Consider the following 12,395-nt stretch of genomic DNA (forward strand, 5'->3'; position numbering starts at 1 on the left):
TATATATATATATATATATATATATATATATATATATATATATATATATATATATATATATATATAGAGAGAGAGAGAGAGAGAGAGAGAGAGAGAGAGAGAGAGAGAGAGAGAGAGAGAGAGAAAGTATATAAATCATCCAAAAATTTGAACTCGAGATTTTAACGAATTTCAGCGTTTTAGACTTCCATGAATTCGAACACACTTTTGAAAAATTTGGCTATCCATTTTTCTGTAACAAACATAATTCAAAAGCATTTAATATACTTCTGTCTAATTCTAACCAAAATTCATTCAGAGGAGGTCTATCAGTCTGCCTGTTCAAATATAAGTTAACACGATAACATAACTCCCAAACGAAGAGAGCTAGATGGTTGTAATTCGGTATACAGATTTAATATCTTTAGTGCAGATACCTATCAAATCTTGTGCCAAATCCAACAAGGAGCTGACCGTTTGTTGGTCTGTATTTTCAGAAGCATCTAAATGAGATAACTCAAAATTGGAATGACTTAAATACATCAAATTTGGTATGAGATTTTTTGGCTACAAGTGTAGTTCTGTGTTAAATTTGGGTTTCAATAAGATGTAGAAAACGCATCTGAAACACAAATTCGATTTTCAGATACTATTAATCTTATGCCAGTATTAACCACCTAAAGACCTCGACAAGGATGAGACGATAGATTCTGCGAAAATCTTAAATTCACGCCAAGGGTTAATATTTCGTAACTATTGTGCACCAGTGCCATGAAAAGCGTTCCATGGGATGCCATCTTTATTAGAAAATACGCAAAAAAAGTTTTGGGGAGACTGCAGGAAGTTGGATTTCAGAAAATGTAGATGCTGTATGGATCGGATAAGCGATGAAATATAATGTATTATTCGGTATTTTCTCTCATTTTAACTCTTTGCCTCGCTTTGAGATATCGTTGGTCCTGAAGATAAAATATATCTTAAATTGTCTCAATTTGTACATGAAAATATATAGTTAGTATTAAAAATTAATTAAATTTAAATTTTAAAAAATCAATTGCAGAAGAATTCTGCTTCCTGCATGTAGATATGATCACTATTTCTATGAATAAAGCCATTTAGAAACGTATTTTATGTGAATATTATTAAGTTTAGATGTCTGTAGCATAATTTTTGCAGATGAATGACCGACAAGAAGACAAACTGGGAATTTAACTTCATTTCGTTTTTCCACAGGAGGGCATGATTTATGCATGGTGACAAAAGTGAATGCGTCTGTTCACACAAAAACACAAATGCGGAAGTCTAAGAAATTTAGCACTCAGTGCTTTTTACCGAGAGATTCTAGTAAAGACGTCAATAACACGTGTCAATTTAGGAGAGAGAATCTTAAGTTTTTTTTAAAAGATATACATTAATTTTTTTTTAATCTTTTCTCTTGGAGCTTGCGAATTATAGAATCAGCAATTTTCTGGAATGTTTGTTTAAAATAATTAAATAAAAAAAGTAGGATTTGGATTTATAGAAAATTTTAGGATAAAGTAATATAGACTCATTTAAGATTTAAAGTAATAGGAACTCACTTAAGATTTAAATTGAATTAAGACAACTAAGTAACCGTTAAATGTATTACTTTGTAGCATAATTAGAATGAATAGTAATACCAAGGGGAGCTAAAACAAAGGTATTTAAATTTTTTCAGCCTTTGTTATCATATTTATGAAATCTATTTTAAATTATTGATTTCGAACTAAACAACTTATTTCATTTTTAACAGATTTGCTAATTTTTTTCCGAATTTGTTAACCTTGTCACACATCCAATTATATATATATATATCAAATCAAATTTGGTATGCGATTTCAATCGTAGTTCTTTGTCAAATCTTGGTTTCAATAGGGTTGAAGAACGTGTCAAAAACGAAATTCGATTTTCGGATACTTTTAACCGTAGGCCCGGAATTAATCGCCAAAAAGTCGCCAAAGGTCACACGATAGATTCAGTGAAAATGCTAAATTCACGCTATTGTACTTCAGTGCTATGTACGGCTTTCTCTGGGATAACACTTTTATTCAAGAATATGAAAGAAGGTTTTAGGGAGTCCCGCTGATGTTCTTACTGCATTGGCAAAATAACCAACAAAAAAGTATGCTTTAGCTGGCACTAGTTTTTAATAAATAACAGTTTATATAACGAAAATATTTGTGTGCGTGTGTGCAGTATTCAACAGATTTATCGCACTTACGGGCACGAAATTTGTCATATCATTATCTATAAAGATGATAACATTCGGATGCCCGAATTACACAATTTTGAGAAGTAAAAGTGTAAATTTTTGAATTATTTTTTGCATTATTATGGACACTTTTTTTCGCTCGTAATATCTAGTAGTTAAAAGTCGATCTGCCATTAGATAGAACCAAATGAAATTAGATAGAACCCTTTAATGAAATTTGTTTTAAAGTCTATAATAATTTGTTGGATTTTAAATAATTTTTTTTTGAATTATCTACTGAAAAAAAAACTTTAAAAATGATTAATAGAAATCTTTTATTCGATCATTTGATTTTGATATCTAATTCAAATTTCTTAAAGTAATAAGTGGAATATACTTCTCTAATTTAAAGCAAAAAATGGTCAGAATAAAGGTTTTCTTTATTAATTTTTAATTAATTATTTTTTCAAGACTTTAAATATTTCTTCCCAACTGTAGGTGGGGAGGATTCTTCTTTTTCTATATTAATATTGGCTTAGTGTATACTTACCAAATTGATTTAACCAAGGGCCAAAGAAGAATTTCTGTACCAGGTAATATATCAGCGGCAACGTTAAATGGGTGTTAATAGTAACAATACAAAATGCAAAGTCTCTGATTCATAACAGTATATATATATAAAGTTACGGAACTATAATATCATGTAAAGCATTATAAAAGCACAAAACTCTCTATTCCTCTTTATTTTCATCTAAATCTATACTAATAATAAAGATGAATGTCTGCGTGCATGTGTATTAGCTACCACATTTGGCACATGTATATACTTTGGAGGGTGGAATCGGGACTTTTTAAAAATTTTAATTACAAGAATTTTAATTAATAAAAAATTAACCTGATTTTTGGAGTTTTTCTGCTATAATTTCTGAAAATATTAATAAAAAGATAAATACTTAATACGAAGAACTTACATAAGAAGTGCGAAAGAAAATTCCGGCAAGACTACTCCCGCTGGTGTAGGTCTTATTTATCATTTTACTAATGTAATAAGGACCTTTGGCGACCAACGTGTTCGCCCAAATTATATAATTTTATTTAATTAATATGAAACAGTCATATTTAATTAGGTGAATAAATTGGAGTGCATTTTTTTAAAATTTTTATCTTGTTATTTGATGGAACAGTAAAACATGAATTTAATCGACTCAATATGTTAAAAATTATACTATAGGAGCGAATTAAAAATGTGATTTTAATTACAAGAATTTTAATTAATAAAAAATTAACCTGATTTTTGGAGTTTTTCTGCTATAATTTCTGAAAATATTAATAAAAAGATAAATACTTAATACGAAGAACTTACATAAGAAGTGCGAAAGAAAATTCCCGGCAAGACTACTCCCGCTGGTGTAGGTCTTATTTATCATTTTACTAATGTAATAAGGACCTTTGGCGACCAACGTGTTCGCCCAAATTATATAATTTTATTTAATTAATATGAAACAGTCATATTTAATTAGGTGAATAAATTGGAGTGCATTTTTTTAAAATTTTTATCTTGTTATTTGATGGAACAGTAAAACATGAATTTAATCGACTCAATATGTTAAAAATTATACTAAATTAAAATTATACTATAAAATTATATTAAAATTATACTATATTAAATCTGTGAAATAAAAGCGGAGGTAAATTTAATGCCAAAGAGAGCAATTTTTAATCTTAATGTTAACATTGGCAAACGCACGCGATTGAAGGTTTTGATAGATGAATTAGAATTTAATCATATCATTAGAAACTTTGCTAAATTGGATATTATATTAAATTTTTGTAAAAAAAAATATTAAAATAAAGAAAAAATATTCATAAATGAAATTATCATTAATATTTTTTAAGTTTTAAGATAACACAAACATCATTTTTGTGAGATAATAGTAATGGAAGAAACGGTTATAAATTTCTGTAGGTGTATTGCGATTTCTCATCTGACGATATTTCATCCTATATTTGCACTCGACTAAATTTTTTATTTGGCACTTATTTCTTGATTCCTTTTATATTTTGCTTCCTTTGACTGAGTGGAGTTTAGGAGACACACACGATGAACACTCTCCCTTATAATTTGTAGCATTATTATTTTGAGAAACGTTGAATTAAAAACAGCTGTAAAAACATTCAACGAACCATTCGGAAACATTCATATAGCTATTTGTTTATATTTGACTGTTGCCATTCGGCAATAAGTAATAAGACCGATTTCTGTGTCACATAAGTTACTATTTTATATGTATAGATCTTGTAGAAAAGGAGTAACTTTTCTAATCTCTGAGTCATTAAATGTAATATTAATCGTATATTATCAAATTTTATTAATTAAAATTTCAAGATAATTCCATTCGGACATCAAATACTGTATCCAAGAAGATATTGTCAACATGTTCGCATCAATAAACTGATATTTTGCATTTATATTTCTCTTAATATTTAATTACAACAATGCAACAAAAGTTTAAATAATTAGGGCTGGAAGGACATAGATACGCAAAAGATTCCCAGAGCTTACTGATAATAAATCTTTCTTTCAACTGTGAGATCGAATTTAGTGGCAGATAAAAATAAAATAATTTTAAAAATTGGTTATATTTTAATTTAATCGTTAACTGAAATACTTAAGATAAAAATAAAAAAAATTATACATGGAAACTTACACGTATACGATATATAGAGAAAGTATTGTAATCGTCTAAAAATTCGAAATCAAAATTTGATGAATCTCCGCATTTTAAACCTATTGGAGTTCGAAAAACACGTTCTTGGGAAATGTTTGTCAGTCTCTCTATCGGTGATATGATAACTCAAACATGCTCTGAGCTAGATGGATGGTATGTCGTGTTTTTACCAAATTTATAAATTCCTGTCAAATTTTGGTGACATCCCTACACAGGAAGTCTGTCTATCCGGTTGTTCGAGTATAAGTATGCACAATAATTACAAAATGAAGAGAGCTAGATAAATAAAATTCGGTACACAGATTTAACATCAACAGTTACCAAAATTTGAGCCAAATAGAACACGGGGGTTGACCATATGTCGGTTTGTAATTTCAAAAGCATATAAACGCGATAACTCAAAAACGTAATAACAAATATATCGGATTTGAAACAGGATTTTGTCATTACAAGTGTGGTTTGTGTCAAATTTTTGTTTCAATTGTTTGGAAGAACACGTCTATACAATAAATTCGATTTTCGGATACTTTATACCAGGAATTAATCAACAGAAAGAAAAGGGGGGGGGAAACTCACTTAGAAAATATCATAAATTCAATAAAAATGCTAAATTCTCTCCAAAGCTAATATTTCGTAACGATTTTACACCAATCAAGACGTTCAAGTCGATTGTTCAAGGCGGTTGTACAGTTAAGGCGTTCTCTGCGATAACACCTTTATTAGAGAATACTAAAGAAAATTTAAGGGGGGGGGGGAACTCCCACTGCTTACTTACAAAAAGCTATCTGTTTTATTAATTGTTACGAAATTTTTATTAAAATTCTCCTTACATTCAATAGCATTTACGAGAAAAATTTCAAAAAATTCGACTCATTATTCTATCTGTATTATACAAATTATTTATAAATTTTAATTTTTATATTTATACGAATTGACTTTTTAAAATTTTTCATATTAAACCTGAAATATTTTTTAAATACAAACAATTACAAAATCTAAATTTGGAAGACTCGGGGACATTTAATTTATATCCTAGGGAAATAAAAAAAAAATCCTTTTTAAACTGAGCTCAGACATCTGAAATTCGGGAATCTGAGGCGTTCGAATGGTTTAGGAAAACAAATTTCTTCTTCTAATCAGAGTTGATCATAATCTAAGTATGTTAAAATGTGAGAATGAAAACTTAATCTACTTTTTTGATTAGTTTAACTATTTATTAATTAAATCTAACATATAAGACATTTATTTATCACCAAAAATAATAAACCTGGGACGTTTAATTGACACCAGGGAAAAAAGCCCATTGATTGTTGGGCTGTGCCTATTGAACTGAGAAGCCTTATTACTTTTACAATGTCCCGAACAAAATTTTAAAAATTTGGGAAATTTAGAGAAACTTTTTTACTAGTTATACATGGTATTTGACACACAGTTTACAATATATTAAGATAAAATGCAACTTTTCATATGATTTAAATTGATATTCGTTATATCGGATATAGGGTCCGGGAAGGTTACAAAAAAATAAGAATTCACTTAATTGAATTCAAATGCAGACCGAACTGTAAATTCCATATATAAAATATTGCTTTAAATAAACTGAACAAATTATATAAAAAATAAGGCATATTTATTATATTCTGAATAATATGCAAATAATATAAGAATCAGTTGTAAATAATTAATACTGATTTTTTAGAGAACAGAAGAATTAATTATTTTACTCACTCAGTATCCAAGCATTAATTTCATATCCAAATACAAAGAAAGTAGATTATAGTTTCTAAAAAAACCCTAGAGTCTGTGAGATGGAAGAAATAAACAAAACTTGTTTTCCACCACACCGGACTCCGCTCAATCGTAACTATGTTTCTAGCATCATAAACATTCGAACTTTTTTTAATCTGGAAATCCTTGCAGCGTATCTCAAGCGGAGTGCGCGATGTATTGTTTTTGGAAATATTTCTCAGCTCTTTCCGAAATATCAGTTAGTTGTTGAATGTTACAAATAAAGGGTTGCCGTGTCTCAAACGATCGTCTGACGACTAGCGCCACAATCTTAAGAATATAGCTACTGATAAGACAAAAAGCAGCATAACGAAAAATTATATTTAATGATTGCATAAAGTAAGGCTTGAGATAATTATCATTTGGGACACAACAAAGATTAGAAATGAGTATCAGTTTTTTGTATTTGTTTATTTAATTCATTTAAAACGTACGTAATCTTTACTTCGAATGAAGGTCAATGAAGTATACTTTATCCTTGAAACAGAATAGCGAATCCAGCTTTTTATTTGTTCGCAGAAAAGAAAAAAAAAAATTACTTCTCCGAATGAATGGAATTATGAGTGATTTATTTATTATTATGTTATGAAAGCAAGATTTAGAGACAATGAAAATTGATTTCAAATTTTTTTTAGAAGTATTAAAATCATCTGCTTAAAAAGATTATCTAGTGCATCATTTAATAAAATGAAAATCCTTAGGAGATTTAAAATATTTGCTAGGTTTTTTTTATTGGAAAAAAAATTAAATATCGTCAAACATTTGAATAACCAGCGGGTGTGGTTTTCCCAAAACTTCCTCGTATACTCTCTAATAAAGGTGATTTGTTTTTTAGACGCGTTTTCCTCAACCGCTTAAAGCCAAAATTTGACATAACATGACTACAAATGCAGTCACAAAATCACATACAAAATATGACAGATTTAAACCATGGCGTTTTCGAACTCTCACATTCATAATCTTCTGAAAACACAAACCGACAGACGCGTGACCCCTTGCTGATCGAAATTTGATTGGTGTCTACTAGGGATTGTAATACCGGTATACCGGGATACTGAATGCCGGTATTTTGAGCTATTTGTACAATTTTGTAATACCGGTATTCACAAGTTTAAATACCGGTTTTTCGGTATTTACTAGAAATTTTTAAAATTGTTCTCCACTGTAAGTTCAGAGATCGCCAACATAGCAAAATAGTATGCGTTTTTTTTTTATGTCTCCCTAACGCGCGAAATTAATTAAATGCTTAAATCTAAATTACTGAAACATGGATTATCCCTGAAAGAAGTTATTGAATCCATAATGACTGATGGAGCAACAGTTATGAAAGAAGTTGGAAAGTTGATTGGTGCAAATCAGCAATTGTGCTGTGCTGACGGAATTCAATTAGAAGTAATAGACGTATTCTATCAAAAAATAAAGAACAGAAGTATCCAAATACTGTGGATATAGAAACTTCGGATTCAAAATTTGAACAGAGTAAGAGTGAGAGTGATATTGGCAATGTAATTGTTGAAGAAAATATTGATAATGAGGATGAAATATTAACCCATCACGAATTGCTTCCTATAGCTTATAAAGTTCGAAAAATTGTTTAGATATTTAAATAATAAAATAATAATAAATAAATATAAAAAATGACATATTACTAAAATATATACTTACTGAAAATAAAACAGAATATATGTTAATATTAGATTCTAAAACACGTTGAAACAGTTTACTCCTAATGATGGAACGATTTTTGAAACTGAGAAAATAAATTCAAAAGCAATAATCGACTTCAACTTGTAAATTAATTTTTCAGATAGTGAATTCGACTCAATATCCAGAACTGCATCAGCTCTACTTCCAATAAAACTGACTGTTGAGGCATTGTGTCAGAGAGATTCTATTTTATTAACAGCTAATGCAACAATAAATTTCATGTTGCAGTCACTGAAAGAACAGCGTACATTACTATCTGAAGAATTATATATTACATTGAAAAATCGCAAAGAAGAAAGGCATACCGAAATAGAAAATTTCTTATGGTATTTACCTAATTATAATGATTTCAAAAATTGAAATGAAAAAGAAGAAAAGGAAATAACCAATTCAAATCTGGTTAAGTTTATAGTAAATTTTCTTAAAATTTTTTACCCACAAACCTATCCACATTCAGAAGAATACGGTTCAGTTATCGAACATTATGATGACACTCATGTGATAGTGAAAATGAATTGTCTCTTGAATAAAAATTAGAATGAGCGATAAATAAAAAAATTTCAAAGAACCAAAACACAATAAAGAAATCAGCTATATCCAAAACCATCCGACGAGAAATCGATTTATTTGAAGATGAGAGATTCAGAGATAAATACTTGAAGAAAGTATATCGCGCATTGCTAACAATACCACCAACTAGCGTAGATGCCGAAAGAGCTTTTTCGACAGCTGATAATTTTTTCAGGCTTAATGATAGTACAATTGATGCATTATGTTTTTTATTATCAAATTTCAAAAAATTGTAATAGTACCACAGACTGAGTAGTGATATTTACACTTTTTTTATGATTTAAATAAATAAGATGTTCCTTTACTTTTTGTGACTCTTTATATACTGTTATAATTTATAAGTTACAAATTATTTTTTGTGACATTTACACTCTCTAATAAAACTGGCAAATAAAATAAAGAAACACCTGTGTTTTCTTTCTTTTTCTAAAATTTCTAATACCGGTATTAAAACCGGTATCCTGGTATTAAGATTTAAAAAATACCGAATACCGGTATTGAAATTTTGGCCCGGTATTGCAATCCCTAGTGTCTACACTACAAATGTTTAATTTATGTACCGAATCTTATCAATTTACTTCTCTTCATTTTGTAGTTATCAACTTATATTCGAACAACCGGACAGAAGACTTACTCTGAATAGATTTTGCTTCAACATTTCATAGAAATCAACAAATGTGGTGTAAGGACCGTTTACCAACCGGCAATCGCAACCACAAACAGATGTACCGAAATTAAATCCGTGTTCAAAATTTTATTTACCTAGTTCTCTTTGTTTTATAATTAACGTATTAACTAATATGTGAATAACCAGATTAACAGACATCCTCTGAATGAATTTTTTAAAGTTGATAAAAATATACAAATTCGGTCGGTAGACGGTATACCAAATTTCATCTGTCTAGCTCAAAGCATTTCTGAATTATCATTTACTCCGACAGTCAGACATTTTTCAAACTCAGAAAGATCCAAAACTTGAATTTTCTTCAAAATTTCGAGTTCAAATTTTTTGACAATTACAATGATTTCTCTATATTCGTATACGAGGAAGTATAAATACCAGATACTTGTCTAGAGACATCTTTATAAACACTTTATGGCATCTTTATTGCACGTTACAGATTATTTAAACTTATATTACTACGAAATACATATACATTTTGATATTTCAGTATGTGAAGTTTCGAAAGTCTTGCGCTTGACTGTCATCTCAAAAGAATTTTAACAATAGACTGTCTCTCTATAAAATCGAAACTACAGGATTATAATATAAACAATATATGATATACAACAACTGACGGGTATATAAAAGCACCCTATAAAAAAGGGTTAACAACTTGTATACCATTACGTACCAATGAACACCAAACAACATCGATTTGTAAGCAAATCACAGTCGACCTTGAATAATGACGCGTTCGGCTGCGACCTTCGTAACACGAAGGTAGTCGTAGGTGTAGCAATATGTACTCAATTCCAGACGCCAACTGTTGCGAAAAATATTTTATAGATTTGAGGCTTACAAAATTTTTGAAATCCTACTCTTGGGTGTGAGAACATCAATCAAATATAAATGTATTCTTATCACAGAAATCGTAAGCTATTATCAAATATTAATTCAAATTTTTAAAAAAAGGAAGAGATTCAAACCATACTGTTGGTTTTCTTTTCATTTCACAACGAAATTCAAAAACTCAAAACCTTTTCTACATTATATGTTTAAATGACGCATATTAAAAAGTAAAGAAATTAAATTGTAAAAATATCAATAATTTTTCTATTTATATTCAGTAAACACAATTGTTAGACCAAAATTGTCCCAGTTGAGCTTTTATTTGATTCTATCGCTACATATAGTTCAGCTTAGAATTCGCAATGAATATATACTATTGTGTACATAACATGTATTATTATCTTGGGACAGTATGCATTTTTTTAGCAGAGAAATTGGCTAAAATATAAATTCTCTTTTCTTTAAAACTGATGAAAACTGCTTTCATAGACATTTACATTTTTAAATAAATGGGAGAATTTCTCTCAAAATTAATTTGTCACATACCTGTTTTTACCAAAAATGCTTCTGATTCATTTAAGAGACAGAACAGCAAAATATTTTTTAAACCATTACTAGAAAACTTTTCCTTGTTTCAGTATAGTTTTATTCAGATACACTTTTTAAAACAAGAAACAGAACGAAATTGAGATTAAAAAAAAGATAATTGAAAATAATGTTTAAATATTTACTGATAGAGGAATAAATTTCAGAGATTGCTAATGTTTAAAATTTATTTTCCATTTCCTATTTCTGCTTGCCATGAGATTCCTTAATTTAACTTGTTGAATCATTCATAGAAACTAGAAGGTGCATTTGTTTTAACCGTTTGTTATTTTATGTTTGATCTTCACCAGGAGATGGAGCCATGGACGTCTGCAATTGGACGTTGTAATTGTAATTGTAATTCTAACTTAACTATAATCTAGTATCGCTCATGTACAGTTACGTGCCAATTTTTGTCCATTGTTGGTCGCTGCCTCATTCTTTCTTCCATTTTTTATTCTGGATTTTAATTATGTTTTTTAATCATAATTGTTTCTAATAAATCAAAACTTTAAACTTCATTAAATCAAATCTTACGTTTTGGTCTGTCCAGCCGGAATATCAACGATTTACAGGCCTTTGTCTTAAAGTATCTTAGATTTGATTTCACAAAATACTAACTAAAGTTCTAGTAGAAAATCTCATGGACGTTAGTTGGGTGTTGAAGGAATAAAAAAAAATATTATTTATACTACATTTTAGATGTAAATAAATTGTGTAATTAAAAGTTTTTAATTGCAGTAGAATCTGTCCATAACAATCACGAAAACTCAAATCAAAACTAATCGGATTGTGACAAATATGCCAGGCGCATAATCTTGTGACTATGGAACGCGCATTGATGACTACGACAATGGATCAAGAGTCGCAATAGTGAGAGAGTTTGTTTGTTTGTTTCTTTGTTTTCACAGAAAAAAAAACTAAGAAGTTAGCTGTTTTTCAATCAAATATATAAGAACTCCGAACTTCACCATTCTTCAATTTATTACCCCCGAGTTTCCTCAACAGTTCGCAATTCCCACCTTGTCCAAGTGCAAATAAAGTTTGGATGAATTTGCATCGCATTAAAAAAGAATTGCTAAATACAAAATTAAAAGAAAAATACTGAAAGAAATTATTAGCAATTGCTAATTACAAAATTAAAAGAAAAATGCTGAAAGAAATTATTAGCAATTGCTAAATACAAAATTAAAAGAAAAATACTGAAAGAAATTATTAGCAATTGCTAATTACAAAATTAAAAGAAAAATGCTGAAAGAAATTATTAGCAATTGCTAATTACAAAATTAAAAGAAAAATACTGAAAGAAATT

The 12,395-nt window shown here is 28.9% G+C and overlaps 1 protein-coding gene across 2 annotated transcripts in view; it reads right to left on the reverse strand.

The window, feature by feature from the left end:
- LOC129988033 (uncharacterized) overlaps nucleotides 1-7,003 on the reverse strand; it is a 28,263-nt gene extending 21,260 nt beyond the window's left edge. Inside the window, exon 1 of one of the 2 annotated variants that reach the window (XM_056096120.1) lies at nucleotides 6,649-7,003. The gene's annotated coding sequence lies outside the window, so the exon portion shown is untranslated. The remainder of the gene's footprint in view (nucleotides 1-6,648) is intronic. The other variant, XM_056096119.1, reaches the window with a different exon arrangement.
- Nucleotides 7,004-12,395: the final 5,392 nt, after the last annotated feature.

Source organism: Argiope bruennichi, chromosome 10 (assembly GCF_947563725.1).
Source record: "Argiope bruennichi chromosome 10, qqArgBrue1.1, whole genome shotgun sequence".
In the NCBI taxonomy this organism is placed as follows: Eukaryota; Metazoa; Arthropoda; class Arachnida; order Araneae; family Araneidae; genus Argiope; species Argiope bruennichi.